Consider the following 15,157-nt stretch of genomic DNA (forward strand, 5'->3'; position numbering starts at 1 on the left):
ATTCTTAGGATTTTTTCTCTTTGATCGGACCCCCTTAATATTTTGTGCAGTGTCGGCTTGGTGGTTGCATAGTCTTTTAAGCCTTGCCGGTCTTGGAAACTCTTTATTTCTCCATCCATTTTAAATGTCAGTCTTGCTGGATAGAGTATTCTTGGTTGCATAATCTTCTCATTTAGTACTCTGAATATATTTTGCCAGCCTTTCCTGGCTTGCCAGGTCTCTGTGGAAAGGTCTGACGTTATTCTAATGGGCTTTCCTCTGTATGTAAGAAGCTTCTTTGTCCTAGCTGCTTTTAAGAGGGTCTGTCGTGAAACATAATTCCTCATTGTAACTATAAGGTGTCATGAGGACTTTCGAGAATCTAAAATCTTGGAAGGAAATCTCTGCCTCTAGTACATGAACGTTGTTTCCATTCGTGAGATTGGGAAATTTTTCATAGACAACTTCTTCCACTATATCTTTTAGACTTCTTTCTTTTTCCTCCCCTTCAGGGATTCCAATAATTCTGACATTGGAACGTTTCATGGCATCATTTATTTCCCTGATTCTGTTTTCGTGGCTTCTGATCTGTTTGTTCCAGGCTTCCTCCTGATCCTTTCTATCTGTTTGTCCTCCAGATCACTAATTCTATCTTCTGTCTCAGTTACCCTAGCTTTTAGAGAATTTAGATTAGATTGGAACTCATTGAGAGCATTTTGAACATCATCCCTGGTGGCTTTCAGTTCTGCCCTAACATTGTGAACATCATCCCTGGTGGCTTTCAGTTCTGCCCTAATCAATTCTGTTTGGTCATCCATGGCTTTCTCCAACCTAGCTATTGCCTGGATAATTGTTAGTCTGAATTCCTTTTCCGTCATATTGTCTATGTCAATAGCCATTAGCTCTGTTGCCGAAGGTCCATCCTCTGTATTTTTCTTCTGTTGGGTATTTCTCCTCCTTGTCATTTTGGTAAGAGATGTCTGAACAGATGAAGCTGGATTTATCAACTGTGGTGCAGTCAAGGTGCACCCTGGAACACTTCTGTGCAATCAGGATTCCCCACCCAAATGAGAGAAAAAAGAAAAGAAAAAGAAATAGAGAAGAAGAAAGGAAAAAAAGGAAATGAAAAAAGGAAAAAAAAAGAGAGAGAGAGAGACAGGAAAAAAGGGAAGATAAAAGAGAAGGTTCAGCCCAAATGGGCCCCAAGGTAAGATTTATGAAGTATACAAACAAAAACAGACAAACAAAAAGACTGATAAAAGTATATGACAAGAGAAAAAAATACATATATATGAGCAAAAAAAGGGAAGAACCTGATCAGAAAGAAGCCCAAGTATAAGATTTATATATTATCAGGACAAACACAAATTCACAGAAATACCAACAGAAGGAAAAATTGGGAGAGTGGTTATAAATTCTCAGTGTGGGTGAGGAAGTTTATCTTGATTCTTCCTGAATATATCTTGATGTTTTTGTTAAGGGACTCAACTTTCCTATGTTACAGGGGAATAAGAACCTGGTTTGCCTATAGGGGTAGCATTGATTGGGGAAAGGGGATTACCTTGAAGTTTAACTCTATATGTATAGTAGAAAATAAAAATTAAAAAAGAATAAACTAGACTAAACTAAGTTAAAATTAAAAAAGAATTAAAAAAATAGAAAAGCAAAAGAAAAACATGGGTGTATGGTATCAAAAAGTTCAGGTTAGAAGGTTATTAAAGAATTTGAGGTATTGGACATCTCAGTGTGATGGTAAATAGGTTAAAAAATTATCGGTATATGTATTAAAAAAAAAAGAACCAGAATATTGGTAAAGAGTTAAAAATAAAAGTTGTATTTATGAAGTAGTGGTGGTTGTTCTCCTGTAGTCTTTTTTTTTTTCTTCCTTCCTGGTTGGTTTTCTGGGGGTGGGGCCTGCCACGTGGGTTTTCAGACAATGATGTTCCCTGAGTTAGGTCCTCCTGCTCCCCTCAAGGGGGTGGGCTCTGAGGAAACTGTTTTTTTCAGGCTTTTGTTCTCTGGGGGTTTTTATGTTCTTTCATCTGTTTTCTCTTGCCTTGACAGCTTTTGATGGTTTTTGGAGTTTTAGAGGAGAGCAAACTGCACCCCGACCTCCCTCTCAGAGAGAAGCCTCAGAATGTTCTGCAGAGCTGCTGGCAGAGTCCATTCTGAGTCATGGTCCCTGGGGATGCAGGAGCTCCTTCTTGTACGTAATACCAGGACAGCAGGGCTGTCTAGGCAGCTCCAGACCGCCAGAGAGGTTCTGAGCAGAGATCCCACACTGAGATTTTCCTGCTGTCCCGGGTTGGGAATGTCTGGTTTTTCTGGATGCCAGAGCTCCAGGCTAGCACCTATGAGCACCTCTCCCAAGGGAGGGTGTGGGACGTGCACATTTCAGGATTGCCCTCTGGCCAGGCTCCCAGCCCCTCATGGGAGCCAGACCCTACTTGTTCTTGGGCGCGCTGGTGGGTCAGGTGCACTGGCAGCTCAGGGACGGAGACCTGATTTCTCTGCTGCACTCTCTCTGGCTCAGCACCAGGGGAGGCTGTCCAGGATCCGGGGACTTAGGTCCCTGTCCCTAACCGCCCCAATTCCCACTCTTTCCCCCAGCGATCCTTTGCTCTTTGTTTTTTGAGTGCTTTCAACCAGACTCCAAGTTAATGCTGGTCCCCAGACGCAGGGCAGTCTTGTATTGGGGTATTACTTTCCAATCGGTCACCTCTGGTGGCTCTCTCCCCCTTTTCTTTATCTTCTGATATCAGTCCTATGCTCCCAGTCTGCTTTACCCGCCACTGTTGTCTTCTGCTCCTGTAGAGATCCCCCTTTTTATTTTCTTAAAATATTTTATTTATTTATTTGACAGACAGAGATCACAAGTAGGCAGAGAGGCAGGCAGAGAGAGAGGACGAAGTAGGCTCCCTGCAGAGCAGAAAGCCCAATGCGGGGCTGGATCCCAGGACTCTGGGATCACGACCTGAGCCGAAGGCAGAGGCTTTAACCCACTGAACCACCCAGGTGACCCCAATTAATTTCCTTTTTAAAGGGATTGTTTTTGCAGCTGGCAGACTTTTCAGACACTGATCCCTCTATGATGACCACTTAAAAAAGGCAGCTTTCCCAGAAGTCTCTGCCCAATTGATCTTAGAACAGAACTGAGATCTTTCATAGTTTGAACATAAAAAGAAGTAAGTGCCAAGAACTAACCTGGACCAGACAGGGGCCTCATCTAAACTGCACACTAACAGACAGACTTTGAGTTTGGTTCATTAACTTCCTACCCCCTGTGTTATATCTTTTGGGGAGTTGTTTATTTGCTTGAGAGAGAGAGAGAGAGAACTAGTGGGTGGGGGCAGTAGAGGACAGGAGAAGTGGAGTCCCCACTGAGCAGGGAGCCCCACAGGAGCCTCAATCCCAGGACTCCAAGATCATGAAGGCAAATGCTGACCAACTGAACCATGTAGGCATTGCACCCTCTATATTATTTTGTTTATTGTTTGGCTTGTCTTATGTTCTGCTTTGGGTGCCATGTAAGCCAAGTTAATCACATGGTGAAATGTCATTTAGCATGGAATCCTGAGTCTGCTTTATGTTTCTCTTGCTGTATGGTGGAATAAAGCTGACAATGTGGAAAAAAAAAGACTAGGCAAAGAAAGGTAACATGATTTCTTCAAAAATGCCATTTTCAAAAAGTACCATATAGGCAAAGGGGTTCAAAGATATATTATGAGTTTTTGCCCATGACAATCACATAATGCCTTTTTGTCATGATTAAACTGTTGCTATTTTTAAGCTTTGCGCAGTGGCAGTATCGTAGCCAATGAGGTTTATCTGAGGCGTGATTATTGCTAATTGAAACTGTTGCTATTTTTAAAATAAACATATCAAAACAAAATGGAAAAATCAACATAGACTTAATATACACTCACATTTGTGATTTATCCTTTTTCACTTTATTATAACAAAATATATTTATTTTATCTTAAAGAAGTTTAGCAATTTTAATAACCATAATTTATCATAAGACACTGATTTTTAACCAACATTAATTTGTATATTTATAAGATTATTTCAGAATATGTAATGCTACAATATTAACTTATTAATAATCAGGCTTAATGGTTTGGAATACTTGGAGAGAAGATAGGAATTATCCCTTTGTTTAGATTGGTTATTTCTGAAATAATGGCATTAGTGTTTACTATATACTTACATATGTATATATTAAAACATTAGTAAACATGCAATACACACATATATATCTGTATAACAATTTCTCATTCAAAATAAATTATGACTTATTGTTTTCATGCATTTTTCACAACTAACACATTTAATTATTCCTAAGTTCTTTATTTCTAACTTAAATATTCTTTCTTATTCTTACTAATTATAAGTAAAAAGAAATAGGCTAAGGTAATAATAATGTAATAATGATAAAATATCTCATAATACTTCAATACCAGAATATGGCTGATGCTGATCATGCTATAATAATAGATAAATTTTTTAATTACTTTGATGAATAGTCATGGTCAAAATTTTAGACAGGGCTTTAAAATTCTAAAAAGTAGGAAGATTCACTTATCTACTTTCATCAATGCAATTCTAGTAGTCAGTTTGGTTTTGTTTCTGTTTTGTTTCAGATTTTTAATATAACATTTTCTTTTCTTATTTGACTAAACCGGTCCGTGGTTTTGATATCCTACAGTCACAGAAAACATGTATATTTTGCTATTTATGTGAGTTTAGCTGTACTTTAAAACCTAGACTTCTAAGTATGTGTGTAGACCAAATGTTTTTAAGAAGCAAAATCACTCTCTCTTTAATTTACTAGCACTGAAGCTCTGACTGCAATCTATGAAGTCTCACACAATTTAAACCTGGATATTTATGGAGACTTGTGATAACTAAGATATGGTCATGTCCTTCCTACAAAAGTTCCCAGATTTATACTTCCAACAATGGAAGTCATGTGTTTCCAGAGGAAGGTTAACATCTTTGGCATTTCCTGCCTGCTATGGTTTGATAGATACTCACTTTTGTTTTTTTTGTTTTAAAGAAAGTTTAAAACAAGATCTTTTTTTTTTTTTAAATAGCTAGCTTCCTCACTGAAGTGGAAAATGAGGGGTTTTAATGCTTTATTTATTTATTTTTTTACTTATTCTTTTGATCACTATATTTTTTCTCATTCTCTTGATGTTTTTAACTCCTATTGCTTTGTCAATTTCAGTGAGCTTTCACCTATGTTATCTCAGCATGGTGTAATAAAAAAGAGAAAGAGCTTTGGACACAGCAGACCTGGTTCTCCAGGAGGTAGTAATATCATCTCTTGTATACAGATGATGAAACTGAAGTACAAAGAAGTGAAGTAAATTTTCCAAAGTTATATTGTGTAAGTCACAGACCAAGGGTTTAAAGGAAGGTAGTCTGACTTTAGAGTCCATGGTATCTACAGTCTTGCTTTACTACCTCCAGTTGGCTTGTATTACTATTTCTGATAGTCCCTGATGTAGGGCACTCTTGCTCAAAGTCACATTACATCTCAGAAGAGAAAAAACATCACTTGATCCTATGCTCAGAAAATGCTGGTCCCATTTTACCATCTTAATCTTCTTCCCATAGAAGTAGAAACATATACATGCAAAACACACACACACACACACACACACACACACACACACATAAACACACAAACACGATTTTGGGTAAAAAAGAGGTTACATTCAATAGTTTAACCCCCAGAATGTAACAAAAGGGATGTAGGTTCTAATAGCTGAACAACTTTGTCAACCTAATTGCTCTTCTAAAATTGCCTGAGATCAGCAACATTAAACTTCACTGTTAAAGCAATAATGCTAATTAAGTTTAGGTTGCCATAACTGTATCAGAAACATAAGTATTAAAATCCTAATGGAATGTGATGGAGAGGGAGCCAAGACAGTACACAGAAAATAAAGTCTGAATATAAACTGCTAGTTGGGAATGGAGCCTTTCAAGGCTTCATATGCTGAAATTTATCTGAGTTCTCCTCCCTACCTCCTTCTAGGAATGCAGGTAAATTTCTTCCTGAATCCTAACAGAGAGAGAAAAACAACTGAATAACCACATTTATCTTTACCCCAGAATCATTTACACACACACACACTAGAAATGAAAGTTTATAATCCTGAAAATCTGTTCTGAAAAAAATTTGCAACCCCTTAAACAAAATTTTCTAACAGTCTCAATGGTTATTTGCCTAGCTTTATTTTGAGTAGTTTTAAAGTCTTGAGACTTTTCTTAATTGATCTTAATATTTTCTACTTTGTTTTATTCATTATTCTAAAATGTAAGTTTCTGATAAACTCAACTCAAAACTAAATGGCATGTTGGGGTGCCTGGGGAGTTCAGCTGATTATGTGTCTGGCTCTTGATTTCAGCTTAGGTCATGATCTCAAGGTTGTGAGTTGGAGCCTCATGTCAGGCTCTGAACTAGGCATGAAACCTGCTTAAGATTCTTTCTCTCCCTCTTTTTTTTTTCCCTCCTGTCCTAACATGGGATCATATATGTGCTTTCTCTCTCTCTAATAAAAATAAATACTGTGCATGCCTAAATGAATGACAATGAAACAAGAAAAGCAAACAAACAAACAAACAAAAACTTTTCATAACCCTAATGTCATTTGGTGCTCACAGGTCAGTAAAAAATGCCAGAATCTTTAAATTCTCTGTATTGCTGACAAATTTTTGAGATGATAAAGCATTTTAATGTATAAAAATATTATTCAGAGGTGACTGGATGACTCAGTCAGTTAAGCATCTACCTTTGGCTCAGGTCATGATGTCAAGGTCCTGGGACTAAGCCCCATGTCAGGCTCCCTGCTCAGCGGGGAGTCTGCTTCTTCCTCTCCCTCTGTGTGCTCTCTCTCACTCAAATAAATAAATAAAACATTTTTTAAAGTAAAAATAAATAAAAATATTCACCAGACCTATATACCTCAACTATCAGTCTTAACTATGGCAATATTATTCTTAAATGCTTTTGAAATTGATCTTATTTGGGATACCTGGGTGGCTCAGTGGGTTAAAGCCTCTGCCTTTGGCTCAGGTCATGATCCCAGGGTCCTGGGATAGAGCCCTGCATCCAGCTCTCTGCTCAGCGAGGAGCCTGCTTCTCCCTCTCTCTCTGCCTGCCTCCCTGCCTACTTGTGATCTCTGTCTGTCAAATAAATAAATAAAATCTTTTAAAAAAAGAGAAATTGATCTTATTTTTTTCCTTTTTATTGATTCTCAACTGATTTAAAATGTTATTTTTTAAAAATTTTAAACACTAAACCACCTGCAAGGGAGGGGAAATTGGCAGAAGAGTTGGGGACCCTAGTTTCATCTAGTACCTTGAATTCAGCTAGATATCTATCAAATTGTTCTCAACACTTGTGAATTCAATCTGGGATCAGGAGGCATTGCTGCAATTAGACAAATAGAAAACTAACCACTTTTGGCAAGGTAGGAGGTGTGGAGAAATGAACTTGAGGGAATATATCCAAAGATAAACTGTGGGAGGAAGGAGCTTCTGTAAGCTGGCTACTGGAAAATGATATCACAGTGAAATACAAGATCCTAATTTAGAAATTTGTTCTGGTGAGGAACATCCCTGCCTAAAAGATAATCAGGTATTGATGTGGGGTAGAATTCTAGGTGGGACAGTGTGGTCTCTGGGACAGTGTGGTCTTTGGATCCCTGGAGTCACAGAAAGAACAGGGGTGTCTGAATACAAGAGATATCCCAAGCATTGGAGGGTGGAACCTGACTACAATCATTGAGCCCAGGAGTGGAGTCTCAGCACAGTGTTCCATAAACCACTAACCCCAGCAGAATCAGTGACTGCTCTCTAAGCAGGTGACCAGCAGGTAGAAGAACCTTGATGAGACCTTCCTCCTTTTTGCAGGAGGAGTGGCATGGGGTGTGTTGCATGATGGGACAAACACTATCAGAGCAGGGGCCCAGCAAGTGGCAGAACTGTGGTGAGACCTCCATGTTCCTCTAGGAGGATGAGTGTGGGTTGCTCTGCAGAAGTTTGCAGAGTTTGCAATACACAAAAATGATTGATTGATTTTTCCTGAGGGTCTGCTGAAGACTGGGGGCCATGATCTTTTAGCTCTAGGGCTGGAGATTGGGGCAAAGCCAGTTTAATTATTATTATCATTCTTTTTAACCTCTAAAGCTACAAGGAAATCCTTCAAGGAACACAAGTCACATAGATCAACCCAAAGCACCTTAAACTGAGCCTGGGTGTCTGGTAGGGGTGGTGAAACTCCGTTCAGGAAAATACACCTGAGAATCAGTGCAACAGGCCCCTCCACCAGAAGACCAGCTGGAACATCAGGCTAATACCAAGTTTACAGATCAAGTAGAACTGAAAAACTACTAAGCTAGGGGAAAAAATACAGCAAATCTGAATTTTTTTTTCTCATGATCCTTAGTCTTTCAGTTTAATTTTTTTTCTTTTTCACTTTTTTCCTTTTCAACTAGTTTCTTATTTTATCAAATATTATTTTTAAGTTTCTTTATTTTCATTTTTAAATTTACATTTTATAGATGTATTCTTCATTTTTGGCTTCCTTTCCGTATATGGAAAGGAAGCATAGATATACACAATATATATTGTACAATATATAATTTGTAAAGAAGGGGAAATTTTACATATATATGTGTGTGTATATATATAATTTATATATATTATACATATAAATTATATTTACAAGTATTTTATAGATAATTTAAATTATATTTATATATAAATTATATTTATATATTATATATTTAGTTTAAATAAATTATATATATAATTTATATCTATAAAATTTATGTAAGTTACATATATAAATTATGTTTATACATAATTTATTTATAAATCTATATTTATATTTATATTATATTATATTTATAAATTTATATTATATATAAATTATGTTTATACATAATTTATATAAATTATGTTTATACATAATTTATATATAATTCAAATTATATTTATATATAAATTAATTTTTATATAATATATATTTAATTTAAATAAATTATATATATATATATTTTTTTTCCCCTTCTTTACAAATTTGGGATCTAGTGTCTTCTAACAGACTAAAATACACCTCAGACAAAATGTATCACCTTGTTTTGTCCACTGTTAGATTATAGTCTCTCTTTTTTCCTTTTTATTTATTTTTGGTTTCTGATCTGTTCAGATTTGTCTACTGTATATTTTGCTGGGGAAATCAGCAATAACATATCAGATTCAGATATCAGTGATAATATAAAGAGAAACAATGTTAGAATAATTTGGGTCCCAGAGGAAGAGGAAAGAGATAAGGACAGAAGGTATATTTGAATAAATCATACCTGAGAACTTCCCTAATCTGGGGAAGGAAACATGAGTTCAAGATCAGGAGGTACAGAGAATCCCTCTCGAAATCAATAAAAATAGATCAACACCCCAACATATAATAGTGAAGCTTGCAAAATTCAGAGATAAAGAGAAAATCCTAAAATCAGCTTAAAACAAAAGGTTCTTAACATACAAGGACACAAACATTAGACTAGCAGAAGACCTATCTACTGAGATAGTGGCCTGGTAAGGCACAATGTGTTCCATGTTATATTCAGTGTATTAAATGAGAAAAACATGCAGCCAAGAATACTTTATCCAGCTAAGTTGTCATTCAGAACAGAAGGAGAGATGATGAGCTTGCAGGCAAACAGAATTTAAAAGAATATATGATCACCAAATCTATGATCACCAAACCAGCCTTGAAAGAAATATTAAGGGGGGACCCTGTAATTAAAGACAGAACACAGAACGGGACCAGAAAGAATCACAATCTACAGAAACAAGGACTTTAAAAGTAATACAATGATACTAAATTCATATCTCAATAATTACTTTAAATATAAATGAGCTAAATGCTCCAATCAAAATACAGGTTATCAGATTGGATAAAAAAAAAAGCAAGACCCAGCCATATACTGCCTACAAGAGACTCATTTGAGACCTAAAGTCACCTTCAGGTTGACTATGAAGGGGTGGAGAACCATTTATCATGTTAATGGACATCAAAAGAAAATAGATTAGCAATCTGTATATCAGACAAATTAAGCCAAAGACTGTAGTAAGAGATGCAGTGGGACACTGTATCATACTTAAAGGCTCTATCCAATAAGAAAAATCTAACAATTATTAATGTTTATGCTCCAAATTTGGAAGCAGCCAATTATATCACCAATTAATAACCAAATTAAAGAAACACATTGATAATACTACAATAATAGTAGGGGACTTAAACACCCCACTCAGAGCAAAAGACAGATCATCTAAGCAGAAGATCAACAAAGAAACAAGGACTTTGAGTGATGCACTGGAAAAGATGGACTTCACAGATAAATAGAGAGCATTCCATCCTAAAGTGACAGAATGCACATTCTTCTCAAGTACACATAGAACAGTCTCCAGAATACATGACATACTGGATCACAAATCAGGTCTCAACTGATACCAAAGACTGGGATAATTTCCTGCATATTTTCAGATCGCAATGCTTTGAAACTTGAACTCAATCACAAGAGGAAATTTAGAAGGAACTAAAACACTTGGAGGTTAAAGAGCATCCTACTAAACAATGAATGGTTCAAGCAGGAAATTAAGACTTTAAAAAAATCCTGGAAATGAATTAAAATGAAAACACAACTGTCCAAAACCTTTAGGAAGCAGGAAAGGTGGTTCTGAGAGGTGTACATACCAGTACAAGCCTTTCTCAAGAAACAAGGAAAGTGTCAAATACACAACCTAACCATACACATATAGGATCTGGAGTGAGAATATAGAACCTAAAACCACCAGGAAAATAGAATTTATAGAGATTAGAGCATACATCAATGAAGTAGAAACCAAAAGAATAGAAGAACAGTTCAATGAAACTAGGCCTGACTTAACAAAAAGAAAATACAAAGGACCCATATTAATGGAAAAAAAAAAGTCGAACTCTCACTTTTTTTCAGATTATGTGATACTTTATATATAAAACCCAAAAGACTCCACCCCAAAATTGCTAGAATTCATATAGGAATTCAGCAAAGTGGCAGGATATAAAATCAATGTACCAAAATAAGTTGCATTTCTATACACTAACAATGAGACAGAAGAAAGAGAAATTAATGACTTGATCACATTTACAATTGCAGGAAAAACCATCAAAAAACTAGGATTAAATCTAACCAAAGAGGCAAAGTATCTACACTCTAAAAACTAGAGAACAGTTATGAAAGAAATAGAGGAAGACAAAATGAAATTGAAAAACATTCCATGCTCATGGATTGGAAGAACAAATATGGTTCAAATTTCTATGTTACCCAGAGCAATCTACACAGTCAATGAAATCTCTATCAAAATACCATCAGTATTTTTCACAGAGCTGAAACAATGCTAAAATTTGTATGGAACCAAAAAAGACTCTGAATAGCCAGAAGAATGTTAAAAAAGAAAACCAAAGCTGGTGGCATCACAATGCCAGACTTCAAGATCTATTAAAAATATGTAATCATCAAAACAGTATGCTACTGGCACAAAAACAGACATATAGGTCAATGGAACAGAATGGAGAACCCAGAAACAGACCCTCAACTCTATGGTGAACTAATTTTCAAGAAAGCAGGAAAAAATACCCAATGGAAAAAAAGACAGTCTCTTCAGCAAAGTGTGTTGGGAAAATTGGATCCAGAAGAATTAAACTGAACCATTTTATTTCACCATACACAAAGATAAACACAAAATGGGTGAAACACCTAATGTGAGACAGGAATCCATCAAAATCCTACAGAAGAACACAGGCAGCTACCTCTTGGACTTCAGCCACATCAACTTCTTGCTAGACATGTCTCCAAAAGCAAAGAAAACAAAAGCAAAAATGAACTATTTGGACTTCATCAAGATAAAAAATTTTGCACGTGAGGGGAAACAATCAATAAAACTAAGAGACAACCTAGACAATTGGAGAAGACATTTGAAAATGTCTTATCAGATAAAGGGCTAGTATCCAAAATTTATAAAGAACTTACACAACTCACAACCCAGAAAAACAAAAATAATCCAGTCAAGAAATTAGCAGAAGACATGAATAGACATTTCTCCAAAGAAGACATGCAAATATCCAACACACACATGAAAAAAAAATGCTCAATGTTTCTGAGCATCAGGGGAATACAATCAAAACCACAATGAGATAACCCCTTACAAAAATCAGAATGGCTAAACTTAACAAGTCAGTAAACAAAAAAATGTTGGCAAGGATGTGGAGAAAGGGAAACCAAAGAGACAAAAGAAGGACATAAGGGCTTCACAGATAAACAGAGAATTTTACACTGTTGCTGAGAATGTAAGCTAGTACAGCCACTCCACAAAACAGAGTGGAGGTTCCTCAGGAAGCTAAAAATACAGCTACACTATGACCCTGGAATTGCAATACTAAGTGTTTGCTCCATAGATACAAAAGCAGTGATACAAAAAGGCACCTGTACTCTGATGTTTATAGCAGCAATGTTCACAACAGCCAAACTATGGAAAAAGCCCAGATATCCATTGACCCATTGACAGAGGAATAGATTAAAAAAATGTTTCATATATATATTATGTGTAATATATATGAAGTTATTATTTTTATATATAATATATCAAGAAGATGTGGTATATATACACAATGGAATACTATGCAGCCATCAAAAGAAATGAAATCTTGCCATTTGCGACGACGTGGATGGAACTAGAGCGTATCATGCTTAGTGAAATAAGTCAATCGGAGAAAGACAACTATCATATGATCTCCCTGATATGAGGACATGGAGAAGCAACATGGGGGGGTAGGGGGATAGGAGAAGAATAAATGAAACAAGATGGGATTGGGAGGGAGACAAACCATAAATGACTCTTAATCTCACAAAACAAACTGGGGGTTGCTGGGGGGAGGTGGGATTGGGAGAGGGGGTGCGGGCTATGGACATTGGGGAGGGGAGGCGAACCATAAGAGACTATGGACTCTGAAAAACAACCTGAGGGTTTTGAAGGGTCAGGGGTGGGAGGTTGGGGGAACAGGTGGTGGGTGATGGGGAGGGCACGTTTTGCATGGAGCACTGGGTGTTGTGCAAAAAGAATGAATACTGTTACGCTGAAAAAAAAATAAATAAATAAAAAGGAAAAAAAAAAAAAAAAAAAAAAAAAAAAAAAAAAAATAATATACATTATATAATAAGTAAATATATTATATATAACAAATATATATAAATATACATATGTCATGGAATATTGCTCAGCTATCAGAAAGGATGAAATCTTATCATTTATATGGACATGAATGTAACTGAAGGGCATCATGCTGGGCAAAATAAGTCAAGCAGAAAAAGACAATTATATGGTTTCATTCTTATGAAGAATATGAGATTCAGTGCAGAGGATCATAGGGGAAGGGAGTGAAAAACTGAATAGAAAGAAATTAGAGAGGGAGACAAACAGTATGAGACTCCTGACTGGGAAATAAACAGGGTTACTGAGGTGTTTGTTGTGATCTCTCCTCTCTCATTCATTATTTATTTATTTGAATCCTTTCTTTTCCTTTTGATGAGCCTGGGTAGGGGTTTATCAGTTTTATTAATTCTTTGAAAAAACAAGCTCCTGGTTTCATTAATCTGTTCATTTTTCTTCTTTGTTTCTGTATCATTTATTTCTCCTCTAATCTTTATTACTTTCATTCTTCCACTGACTTTAGGCGTCCTTTGTTGTTCTTTTTCTAGCTCCTTTAGGTGTAAGGTTAGATTGTGTGTTTGGGATATTTCTTGCTTCTTGAGGTAGGCCTATTCTGCTATATACTTTCCTTTTAGGAGTGCTTTTGCTGCATCCCAAAGGTTTTGGACCACCATGTTTTCATTATAATTTGTTTTCATGTTTTTTTTTTATTTCTTCTTTAATTTCGTGGTTGACCCATTCATTCTTTAGTAGGATGTTTATCAACCTCCATGTATTTGTGGGCTTTCCAAATGTCTCCTTGCCATTGACTTCATGTTTTATAGCATTATGGTCGGAAAATGTGCATGGTACAATCTCAAACTTTTTGACTTATTGAGGCCCAATTTGTGACCTAGTGTGTGATCTATTCTGGTTAGTGTCCCACATGCACTTGAACAGAACGTGTATTCTGCTGCCTCAGGATTAAATGTTCTCAATATGTCTGTTAAATCTATCTGAGCCAGTTTGTCATTCAAAACCATTTTTACTTGTGGACTTTCTGTTTATGTGATCTGTCCTTTAATATAAGTGGGCTATTAAAGTCCCCTACTCTCATTGTATAATTATCAATGAGTTTCTTTATGTTTGTTGTTAATTGTTTCATATATTTGTATGCTCCAAAGTTAGGGGCATGAATACATGCAATGCTTAGATCTTCTTGTTGGTTTTCCAACAAGTATAGTGCCGTTCTTCATCTCTTATTACTGTCTAGTTTAAAATCTAGTTTGTCTAGCATAAGTATGGATACTTTAGCTTTCTTTTGACATCCATTTGCATGTCAAGTATTTCTCCATCCCCTCACTTTCAATCTGCAGGTATCTTTACATCACAAATGAGTCTCTTGTAAGCAGCATATGAATCGATCTTGTTTTCTAATCCAATCCTACAACCTATGTCTTGCAGAGCTGATTTAGTGGTCATGAACTTCTTTAGTTTTTGTTCGATTGGGAAACTCTTTATCTATCCTATTGTGAATGACAGCCTTGCCTAATAGATTATTTCTGGTTGCACATTTTTCCTGTAAGAATGTTGAATATATCATGCCACTTACTTCTTGCCTATAAGTTTCTGTGGAGACATCTGCAGCTAACCTTATTTGTCTTCCCTTTGAAGTAAGGGGCTTGTATTGCTGTTTTTAGAGGGTTTTTTTAAATCTATATTTTGAAATTTTAATTATGATATGTCATGATGTTGGCTTGCTTTTGTCAATTTTGATGGAAGTTCTTTGTGCCTCCTGAATTTGGATGTCTGTTTTCTTCCCCAGATTAATAACGTTTTCAGCTATTATTTCCTCAAATAAACCTTTATCTTCTTTTCTCTCTCTTCTTCTGTGACTCCTAAGATATGAATATTATTATGCTTTATGGAGTC

At 36.0% G+C, this 15,157-nt stretch overlaps 1 non-coding gene across 1 annotated transcript; it reads left to right on the forward strand.

Annotated features, from left to right (window-relative positions):
- Positions 1-3,767: 3,767 nt before the first annotated feature.
- LOC123935623 lies at positions 3,768-3,913 on the forward strand. Its single transcript, XR_006816927.1, has one exon. It is a non-coding gene; the product is annotated as a U4 spliceosomal RNA (small nuclear RNA).
- Positions 3,914-15,157: the final 11,244 nt, after the last annotated feature.

The sequence above is a fragment of the Meles meles genome, chromosome X (genome assembly GCF_922984935.1).
Source record: "Meles meles chromosome X, mMelMel3.1 paternal haplotype, whole genome shotgun sequence".
NCBI classification, from domain to species: domain Eukaryota; kingdom Metazoa; phylum Chordata; class Mammalia; order Carnivora; family Mustelidae; genus Meles; species Meles meles.